Raw genomic sequence first — 11,053 nt, 5'->3', positions numbered from 1 at the left:
TTCCTGTTCTTTGGCACTTATCACAACGAGTAATAAATGAACGGACGTCTTTAAACATCGTAGGCCAAAAGAAACCACATTCAAATATTCTAGCTGCTGTTTTGGTAGCTCCATTATGTCCTCCATAAGAGCTAGAATGGCATTCCGACATTATAGATTCAAATTCATTTTCACCAACGCATCTCCTAATTATCCCGTCACCACAAGTTTTGAACAAGAAAGGATCTTCCCAAAAATACTGTTTAATGTCGAAGAAAAATTTCTTCTTTTGTTGGAAATTTAATCCTTCCGGAACAATATTGGCTGCAAGATAATTAGCAATATCTGCATACCATGGTGACATGACACTTTTTATTTGATAGAGATGTTCATCAGGGAAATCATCTCGTATACCGTTAGTTTCACCTATAGGACCGTTCTCATCTTCAAGTCTTGATAGATGATCGGCGACAAGGTTTTCTACTCCATTTTTGTCTTTTATTTCTATACCAAATTCTTGTAACAATAAAACCCATCTAATTAGACGCGGTTTTGCATCCTTTTTAGCAAATAAATATCTTAATGCTGCATGATCAGTGTAAATAATAACTTTCGAACCTAACAAGTATGACCTAAACTTATCACATGCAAAAACTACAGCTAACATTTCTTTCTCAGTTGTGGTGTAGTTTAACTGTGCACCGGAAAGTGTGTGACTTGCATAATAAATGACATGAAGTTTCTTATCCTTCCTTTGACCTAAAACACATTCGACAGCTAAATCACTTCATCACACATAATTTCAAATGGTAAATCCCAATCGGGTTTAGCAATAATAGGTGCACTGACTAAAGCTGTTTTCAATGTTTCGAAAGCTTTAACGCAATCTTCCTTAAAATCAAAGGTGGAATCTTTCATGAGTAGATTAGTGAGTGGTTTGGAAATTACAGAAAAATTCTTAATAAATCTTCTGTAAAAACCGGCATGTCCTAAAAATGATCTTACTCCCTTAACAGTAGTTGGAGGGGGTAATTTTTCTATTACTGAAGTTTTTGCTCTGTCCACTTCTAATCCTTTTTCAGATATTTTGTGACCTAAAACAATTCCTTCGTCAACCATGAAATGACATTTTTCCCAGTTTAATACCAAATTTGTTTCTTCACACCTAGACAAAACTTTATCCAAGTTTTCTAGGCACGAATCAAAAGAATCTCCATAAACTGAAAAATCGTCCATAAAAACTTCCATGATATCTTCAATGAAATCATTAAAAATCGCAGTCATACAACGTTGAAATGTTGCAGGTGCGTTACATAGACCAAAGGGCATTCTTCTATATGCAAATGTTCCGTAAGGACATGTGAAGGTTGTTTTATCTTGGTCATTCGGGTAAATGTATATTTGAAAGAATCCGGAGTAACCATCTAAAAAACAGTAGAAAGCGTGACCAGCTATCCTTTCGATCATTTGATCAATGAAAGGAAGAGGAAAATGATATTCCTAGTTGCTTTATTTAAATTTCTATTGTCTATACAAACCCTCCAACCAGTGGTGGTTCGTGTAGGTATTAATTCACCTTCTTCATTCCTTACAACTGTTATGCCTCCCTTTTTAGGTACATAATGGATTGGACTAACCCATTCACTATCCGAGATAGGGTAGATGATTCCATTGTCTAGAAGTTTAGTAATCTCATTTTTTACTACTTCTTTCATATTCGGATTTAGGCGTCTTTGCCTATCCACTTTAGGTGGCTTATCTTCTTCTAAGTGAATTCTGTGCATTACAATGCTCGGATTAATTCCTTTTAAGTCTGAAATTTACCAACCCATACTTCCTATCCTATTTCTAACAACTTCTTTCAATTTCTCTTCTTGGACTTGTATTAATTTGTTAGAGATAATAATAGGTAGAGAATCGCCTTCGCTTAAGAAAGCGTACCTCAAATGACTTGGTAATTCTTTACGTTCTAATTTAGGTGGAACTATAATTGAAGACGGAACTGGTCCATCTTCTCGAATCAAAGGTTCTGGGTCCTTATCTTCTAGTTCCTCACTCATTATAGGTTCTATTATTTCTTCTTTTTGAACAATGTCATTTACACATTCTTCAATTAAATCAAGTTTCATACAAGCGAAATCCTCCATAGGATATTTCATCGCTTGATTCATATCAAACTCAATCTTATCATCTCCTATTCTTAAAACTACTTTCCCTTCCGACACATCAACTAGAGCACGTCCCGTGTTCATGAACGGTCTACCAAAGATTAGCGGACAATTTACGTCATAAGCAAAATCTAAAATAACGAAATCGGTAGGAAAAATAAATTTGTCAACTTTAACTAAAACATCCTCAATTATACCATATGGTCTTTTAGTGGTTTGATCCGCTAATTGCAAAACCATATTGGTACGTTTGATGTCTTCTTCTAAGCCTAACTTATTAAAAATAGATAATGGCATCAAGTTAATGCTTGCTCCTAAATCACAGAGACAACTGGGAAATTCAATATCTCCCAATTTACACGGAATGGTAAAACATCCGGGATCCTTGAGTTTAGTGGGCAAATTGCTTGACACAATCGAACTGCAATCTTCAGTTAGTGAAATGGATGAAATTCCTTCCCAACTGATTTTCTTTGAAATTAAATCTTTAAGGAATTTACCATAATTGGGAATTTGCGTAATCGCATCCATAAACGCTAAATTAATATGCAAATTCTTAAGTTTATCTAGAAATGTTAAAAGTTGTTTGTCATAGTCCTTATTGCGGACTTTGTGTGGAAAAGGTGGTTTGGGTACAAAAGTTTTTGTACTAGAGTCAATTGGTGTATCTTTTTGTTTTAATGTATCTTCTTTGGGCTTCGGTAAATCAGTTCCAGGTAAAGTCGAATATCCGGGCATTTCCGGGCCTAAGTAATTTTTCCCTGAACGAAGAGTGATAGCCTTAACATGCTCTTTCGGATTTTCTTCCGTATGGCTTGGAAGACTTCCCTCTTTGCGGGATGGAATTGATTTAGCGAGTTGTCCAATTTGAATCTCCAAATTATGGATGCTAGATGATTGGTTTTTAATAAGCTGATCGAATTTATTCTCGATCCGTTTAAAACCATCGTCGTGATTACTTATTTTTCCGCTCATAGCATCAATAAATTTGTCGATTTTAGAAGATAAGGTGCTAATCGTATCTCTTGATTGATTTTGATAATTAGTAGTACGATTTTGATTAGCATTAGTATTATTATTATCTCTCTAGTTAAAGTTAGGATGATTTCTCCATCCAGGATTATATGTATTGGAATAAGGGTTATTATTTTGGTTTTGCCCTTGGACAAAATTTACCTGTTCAATTTCACTCATACCTTCGTAATCCACATCCGTATGGATTGAGTTACCATTGGGATCACACGGTGCCATAAACTTATCAATTTTGTGCGATAAGGCAGAAAATTGGGCTTGCAACATCGCTACTGGATCAAGATTCACTATACCTTTAACTGATGAAGTAGTTGAGGATGATGGTTTCGCTGATGGCATGTGTCCACGTTCCGCGGGCCACATACTGCTGTTGATTGCCATTTCCTCCAAAAGTTCTCTTGCTTGGGCAGATGGTTTCTTCATGAATAACCCTCCAGACATAGCGTCCAATGAACCTCTAGTCGTAGGATTTAGTCCATTGTAAAATGTTTGCATTAAAAGTTCGGCGGGCAATTGGTGGTGTGGGCATAAACGTTGAAGTTCTTTAAAACGTTCCCAAGCCTCATAAAGAGTTTCATTATCATTTTGAGAAAAAGATGTTAACTCTTTAATGACTCTTGCGGTTTTTGCTAAAGGAAATTTTTTTGATAAAAACGCTTGGGCTAATTGCTCCCAAGTCTCAAATGTTGCGGCTGGCATAGAAGTTAACCATTCTTTGGCTCGATCCTTCAAAGTAAAAGGAAAAAGGTGAAGATTGATTGCTTCTGCAGTCACATTCGGTATTTTAAAAGTGTCACAAATTTCTAAGAAATTTGTCAAATGGGTATTAGGATTTTCATTAGGTAACCCGTAAAATGTTACGTTATTTTGCAACATATTAAGCAACGCAGACTTAATTTCAAATTGGTTTGCATTAATTTGGGGTCTAACTATACTGTTTGTTACACCGGCCACTCCTGGCCTAGCGTAATCCATAAGTGTGGCCATAACTTCTGGCTCAGTAATTCTAGTTTTTATTGGGGTTTTGTTTTTCTTTTTCTTTTCTTTCTTGTTCTTTTTAAGAGTTCTTTCAATTTCTGGGTCAATAGGATCTGGTGACGTGCCTGAACTTCGAGAACTGCGCATGAACTTGAAATTTCGCATGAACAGAAACTACCTACAAAACAGAATTTGAAAAATAAATATGTTAGTAATTGAAAATAAATAAAATATAAAAGTTTGAATAAGTATGAATAAACCTAGATTCGTAATAAAACACGAAAAATTTAAAATTTTGTCAAAAATTTTGGCGTTCCCCGGCAACGGCGCCAAAAACTTGTTGAGCGATTTCCGCAAGTGCACGGTATACGCTTGTAGTAATAAAAGATATCGATCCCACAGGAAACGTTTTTTAACAAAACTTATTTACAATCGGTTAAATTTACTTTTAGGTTTATGACATGGAAAAAAATTGTTTAATCGGTTTTGGTTTTGAAATTGCTAGAATGAGAATTAGATTAGATTTTGAAAACGTTAGAAAATATTCTGATTTAAGAATGAATTTGCAAGATAGGAACGTTTAGTACTTTTTAGAAAAGTAAACAAATGTATTTATTTGCATTAAGCAAAGAAAACAACTTTAAACTTTGTACGAATTATAAAGATGAAATAAATGACGGAACCTCTAATTAATTGGCTTTGAACATGACAAAACCCTTTCGGGATAGTTGCCCTTAATCAAATTAAAACTCTTTCGAGATAATAATTTGCCTAAGTGTTCAACAAAGTTTCCTTGTAAAGATTTTAGATTAAATACGTTTTAATGAAAATACCAGCAGTCACTTTAGTGGATTGGTTACCATAAGTGCTGCATAAAAATCTATCGAATAGAACGGACTTTATTAGATGAAATATAAATTGATACAAGTTTACAGAGAACATGGAGCATGGAAACATTCGACGACTTGCAAGTGAACGGGTTGTCAATCCTTTCCTTGGGTTTCGTTAGAGTTTGTCAGGCTCAGTGGCGGATCCTCTACTCAATCTTCTCGTTGAATCTTCGTAATAGAGACTGGGTCGGTCTACTACCAAAATGAAAACTAAACTGGAACAATGTCTAAACGCTACTAAACTTGTTATTATTGAATAAACAATGTGTGTACAGCATATTGCTTTTTACAGAATCGAAATCTAACTTCTGAATCACTTGACTCGGAATTTCTGCATAAATTCTATACTAATCTCTTTTTTCTACATATCTTCAACTCTCCATCAACTCTTTATTTATAGATGTTGAAGAGTCTTGATTGAAGTGTCGTGTCCGTTGTGAAGGATCGTGTCCATTGCGAAAGGACGTCTTTATCCACCCGAACGATCGCGTTTCGTCGAAAACGAAAGTGTGTAATGTTGGTCCCTAGTAATTAGTTCCAAGGGGGGGTTAGGAACTAATGTAACTTTTTCGCTTTTAATTATGCTGACTTAATGTTATTTTAAGAGTTTGATAATTCAGCGTGTTGGTCAGCACGAGTGTTTGATTAGTCAGACAGTTTTAGTTCTATGCTGACTAAGACTGCTTGACTTGAGAGTTGGGAATTGACACTTGAAAGGTCAGTTTCCAACTTAGCACTCAGATTTACTCAGTTTCAGTTTTAACAATTTATAAGCTGAGTAAATACAACAAGCAACACATGCACATATATATATATATTGAGAGAGAGAGTTTAGAAGTTACTCAGCATGACTTATCCTGGTTCGGCCTCTCTGCCTACGTCCAGTCCCCAGTTCCTCCTGAGATTTTCAATCCAATACTGAGCACTTTCAAGGTAGAGCACAAACCCTTTACAAGGCAGTGAGTATGCAAGAGTACGTCCTCTATTCGTCTACTCAGCTCCTACTAAGTACTACAACCCAGCACTTAGATTTTTCTACCACTGAATACTTACAACCAAGTACTCAGCTCAACACTCTCAATATTTCTATTGATCACACACTTGTTCTTTTTCAGCTAAAGAACACCTTAGATGATTACAAAACAATCAATCTAGCATTTACACAGAGAATAGAAAAATTGGTGTAAGATCTTTTTGTATTTGAGTGCTTTCAGAATTTTCTCTCTTGTATTTTTCTTTTGATGCTTGAGCAAATGATCCAAGAACTATCATTGTCCTTTTATAGATGAATTTCTGAAGATTGGATCATTTGGGATGAATTAGCCGTTAAGTCCAAAACGGTTCTTTTAGCAGACAGCTTCTGGTCAGCTTCAGTCTGTTCCGCCATTCCCTTCCTCTATTTTCTTCAGGCGTCAGGTTTTGTCTTCTTACATCAGACTTGTCTTTTTGTGCCAGTTGTCTTTTACCAATAATCCATTGACCCATGATCTTTGGAATTAGTCTTCTTTGTATTTTCGAGGCTTCAATTATTGGTGCAGAAGATTGCAGACTTTGTCCTTTAGTGAACGGATCTTTCATGCTGTCCTGACTGTCACTCAGCTTCATTCGTTATCTTCGAATGTTCAACCTCCATGCTGAGTTCCTTCTTAGTCAGCTCCATTCTTGTTTATTCAATTCTGAAGGAGTCTTCTAATTTAGTCAGCTTCGTTCTGGCAACTTGAAGGAAGCTTCTGATGCTGAGTTCTACTTTACTCAGCTTCTATCCTTTTGTGTTGAGTTCCGTTCCACTTAGCTTTTGGCTTATGCTGACTTCTGACCTGTCTTACTTTATATATATATTTTTGCACTCAATACTGAACAAACACATTAGTACAATTAAATCAAAGCATTTAAATTTAATTGCCTCTTAATCATGGATGATTTTGTCAAATCAAAATCTTGTGGAAAGGTGTTTCAACAAACTCCCCCATTTTGATGTTGGCAAAATACATAATTATGGAACTCAGTTATAAGTTACCCCATGATTGAAATATTTTTGAAATGACTCCCCCGTAAGGGTTGCACATATTGTCTTAACTTAATTCTAAACCTTCCAAGATTTAATTGAATTATCGTTAAGGCATTTGTGTATACTGACTTAGTCTAATGTTGGATTTTTCAAGATCTGAACTTTTTGAATTTTAAGTCAGCTTTCAAAAATATTAGAAGTATGTTGTTACTCAGTTTATTACCTAAGTGTTTTAGTGTTAATGTATACTGAGTATGTTTTACTTCTTAATTTGTTTGTTCAATTTTATCGACTATATTGAGAAAATAGTACTTGTCATAGACTGAAGAAGAAAAATAAAGCAAACACATATATGAAAAATAAAGCAAACACATATGTGAAGGTTTTTCTATGCTAAGTTCTAAACATTTACTAGACTATATCTAGTTTTTCTTCTTCTGAGCTTGCTGGTCAACTTTAGCTATTCCTTTGCCTTTGTCTTTGCTTCCTGAGGCATTACCTGCAAGCTGAGTTCCTCCTTGTCTCTGAGTTCCCTCTTGGCTGTTATCCCCCGTTTTGCCATCATCGGGTTTATAAATGAATGTGTCAGTGCGAGCATGTGCGGAGAGGTGAGTTGAGTAACGCTGGAGCCGCTTAGTACTTTCTCGCAAGCCATCAATTATAGGAACACTATCATCTTGGACATGGCGAGGAACCCGAAGAGAACTGCTAATCATACTGAGCAGGCATTCATGAGATTTGCTAAGCCAGGTGAGCGAGCTGGTAAGCTGACCAAAAGATTGGTGGTACATCTTGAGCAAGGTAGAGTCATAAAATATGCGTTGAGCATTATTGATACGCATTGCCTTCATTATTGCTTGGGAAAAGCTCAAGAGTTCACTATTGGATACTGGATCAACATCCATCTGTGCTTTGTTGATGTTGAGTAGGCTGACCGCTTCACTCAGTTGGTCAATTGTACACTGAGAAGAGGAAGATACTAAGTCATGCGTACTAGTCAGCTCAGCATGAAGCTTGGTAAAGCATTCTTGAAGTTCAGTAGAGGTGGCAAACTCAGCATTGCCAGGTGCGCTTGATTTGGTCAGTTCTGCAGTCAACTTCACAAAATATTCTTGAAGTTCAGAAGAAGTGGCATACCCTGGATTAACGTCTGATGGTTGTGGGAGTTGTCCTTCTAGCGAGTTCAGATGGTTTACCATTGTGAGAACCAGTTCAGTCAACTTTGTGATTTGGTCTTGCCTTGGTTGCTGAGTTTGGATGGTGGTTATTACACTTACTAGATCCTTGAGTCCTCTGAGTTCATTGAGAAGCTGAGTGATTCCAGGCAGTTGAGAGGACTCAGTGTCAGAAGATCTAGCAGCATCAGCTTGAGGAGGGTTCAATTCTTGAAGAAAGGACTGAGCAGAAGCAATGATACGGCATCCTGACTCAGTAGCATTCAAGTACGTGAATTGAGCCGCATTTGTCTCAAAGGCTGGATTTGAGCTTGATGGTGGTGGAGGAGTGGGCTCTTTGCCAGATTGAGTACCTTGATTGGTACCTGGACTTTGATTGACTTCAGGAGCTGAGTCGTCAACATGCTGAGTTGGAGGTGGAGTTTGGGTAGTCAGGTTGACCTGCTCAACTTGAATGGGCGAAGTTGAGGCAGGATTGGATCTTCAGGGGTTTTGGCTTGTTCCTCATTCTGAGTAACAGAGGCTTGTTTTTGTACGGGATCTGCTGGAGGTGACTCAGTCTCAGCATCATTCGAGAAATACTGGAACTGGATTTTGGAGAGGTCAGTCTCAATATCATCAACAGGAAAGTCGTCCATAAGATCAATTTGCTTTTGTGCCTTCTTTTTGAGTCTCCGTCGTGTCAGAGCTTTTGGGGATGAAGGGTCAGCTAGAATACCTTCACTGGACTCAGTATCAACTGTCTCCTCTTCTACATATGGATTCTCAAGTTGCTCAGCATGATCCTCAACAACAACACTTTCTTCTTCTTCAACTCTCTGTTCAGCCTCATCCTGAGGTTGCTCAACATTTGTAGGTTTTTCCTTCTCAGTATGAACTTCTTCCTCAGCATGAGTTTCAGTTTCCCTTTCTTTCTCAGCTTGTTGCTCAGCTTCTTTCTCAGCTTCTTTTTCTAGGTCAGTTCCATGACCGTCAGAGACAGCCCAATCTAAGGGATCAGCTTCAACTGTTTTTAAGGTATTATCCTTCTTCCTTTTCATTAAGGGGGATTCTGGAGTTTCCTCTTCTTCATCTTCAGGCCTTTCTGGCCTCTTTCTCTTCTCTGCTGACTTAGCTTTTTCCTTAGCCTTGTCAGCTTTAACTTTTTCTTGAGACAACAGCCTCACTTTCTTTGGGACAGCGTGAATGTCTTTAGAGCAAGTTTCAAGAGCCTTCCTCTTCTTCTTCTTCTTCTTAGGCTGAGCTGTGTTAGGTGACTTAGCATGAGCCTCTACTTCTTTTTCAGGCTCATTTTCAAGCTCAACTTCTAGTTGCTCAGCTTCTTCATTTTCCTCAGCATCTCCAACTTTTTCATAGCCTTTCAAGGGTTGATTATACAACAATCCATCCAGTAGAACTGCAGTGATTTCACTCCCCAAGCTACTTGTTTCATTTATTGTCTCGATCTGCTTGTCCTCGAGAATTTTTGTGATCAGAGAGCCCAAACGAAGTTTCTTACCACCTCGTTGAAGAGCTCCAACTAAGAAGACGGGAAGATTGAGTGGAGTGTAGGTCAGCATGTGCCATATGAAGCACTGCTCAAAGTTAGAGGCGGATGAAGCTGAGCTGAGTTTAGGGAAGATAAAGTTGGTCAGCATGTAGTGAGCCATCTTCTGTTCTTTCCCCATACATGTGCTGGGTATTTCACCTTTATGATCCTTGGGTTTACAGAACCCCTTGATCTTCTCAAGCTTTTCTTTTGGCACCTTCTCCTTTGTTGTCCTAAATTCTATTCCTTCGTCTGGTAAATCTAGTAAGGTAGCTAGATAGACAGGGGTTATTGTGATCTTCTGACCTTTGATCGTGGTTTCCAAATAATCGAAATCATCTTCATCAACATATAGATTCGAATAGAATTCCTGTACTAACCTAGGGTAGGTTGTTCCTGAGAGAGAGAAGAGACCAGTCCATTTGTTCTTCTCGATCCAGTCACAGAACGGTTTCTCAAAGGTGACAAATCCTGGAGAGAACCATCTGCATTTCAGAACCTCCAAATTGTTGACCTTCTTATGGACTTTGATCATATTTCGCTCTATTTGCTTCGAAGGACCGGCGGGGTTAGCTTGAGTGGGTTTGCCAGAGGTTTGGCCAGGCTGAGTGGTGAGGTTTGGGATTTCGTTCTTGCCGGAAGCCATTGTTACCTAGGAAGGTTCTTAAGATTTTAGAGAGAGAGGAGAATTAGATTTCAGAGGATCGTAAGCGTAAAGAGGAATGAGTGGGGATCCTTCCGCTACTTATAGGGTTTTTAGTCATTAATGAACTAGCCGTTTTCATCTTAGGACTGTAATCGACAAAGATTCTGCCATTTATGACAGGTTCGGCGCATGGGTATTCATCATTACTTGCGTTTTCCTAGGTATGATTTGTTACACGTGTCATTGTTTATCGGTCCAAGTGGGCATTTACTCAGTTTGCCAGAATATGAATCGTTTATGATACTGAGTATTTAATTCTACGTAGATGGATTTCCTATCTCTAGTAACTCAACATACGTTCATCACACAACATGTATATTCACTCAGCATAAGGTGATTACTCAATATGTTTATCTACTCAGCACAAAATATTTACTCAGCATTTGTATCTACTCAGCATAGACTATTAAGTTCAATGTGCAGTAGTTACTAGATTAATATCAGTCAGCATGACAATCACTCAACATTTATTCAAATACTTAGAATTATTGAAGAGGATTAGACATACCGATAGCTTCCCTTAGTATGTTAAATTGTTCACGAGCCAAAAGCTTGGTGAAGATATCTGCAAGCTGTTCATTTGTTGATA

General features: G+C 37.6%; 1 non-coding gene across 1 annotated transcript; it reads left to right on the top strand.

Moving 5' to 3' along the window:
* The first annotated feature begins 3,690 nt into the window (after positions 1-3,690).
* Positions 3,691-3,797, top strand: LOC136234299 (small nucleolar RNA R71). The gene has a single exon (XR_010691189.1). It is a non-coding gene; the product is annotated as a small nucleolar RNA R71 (small nucleolar RNA).
* The last annotated feature ends 7,256 nt before the right edge of the window (positions 3,798-11,053 follow it).

Source organism: Euphorbia lathyris, chromosome 6, assembly GCF_963576675.1.
Source record: "Euphorbia lathyris chromosome 6, ddEupLath1.1, whole genome shotgun sequence".
NCBI classification, from domain to species: domain Eukaryota; kingdom Viridiplantae; phylum Streptophyta; class Magnoliopsida; order Malpighiales; family Euphorbiaceae; genus Euphorbia; species Euphorbia lathyris.
Note: the sequence above shows the minus strand (reverse complement) of the source record. Positions and strands in the feature narration are given on the sequence as shown.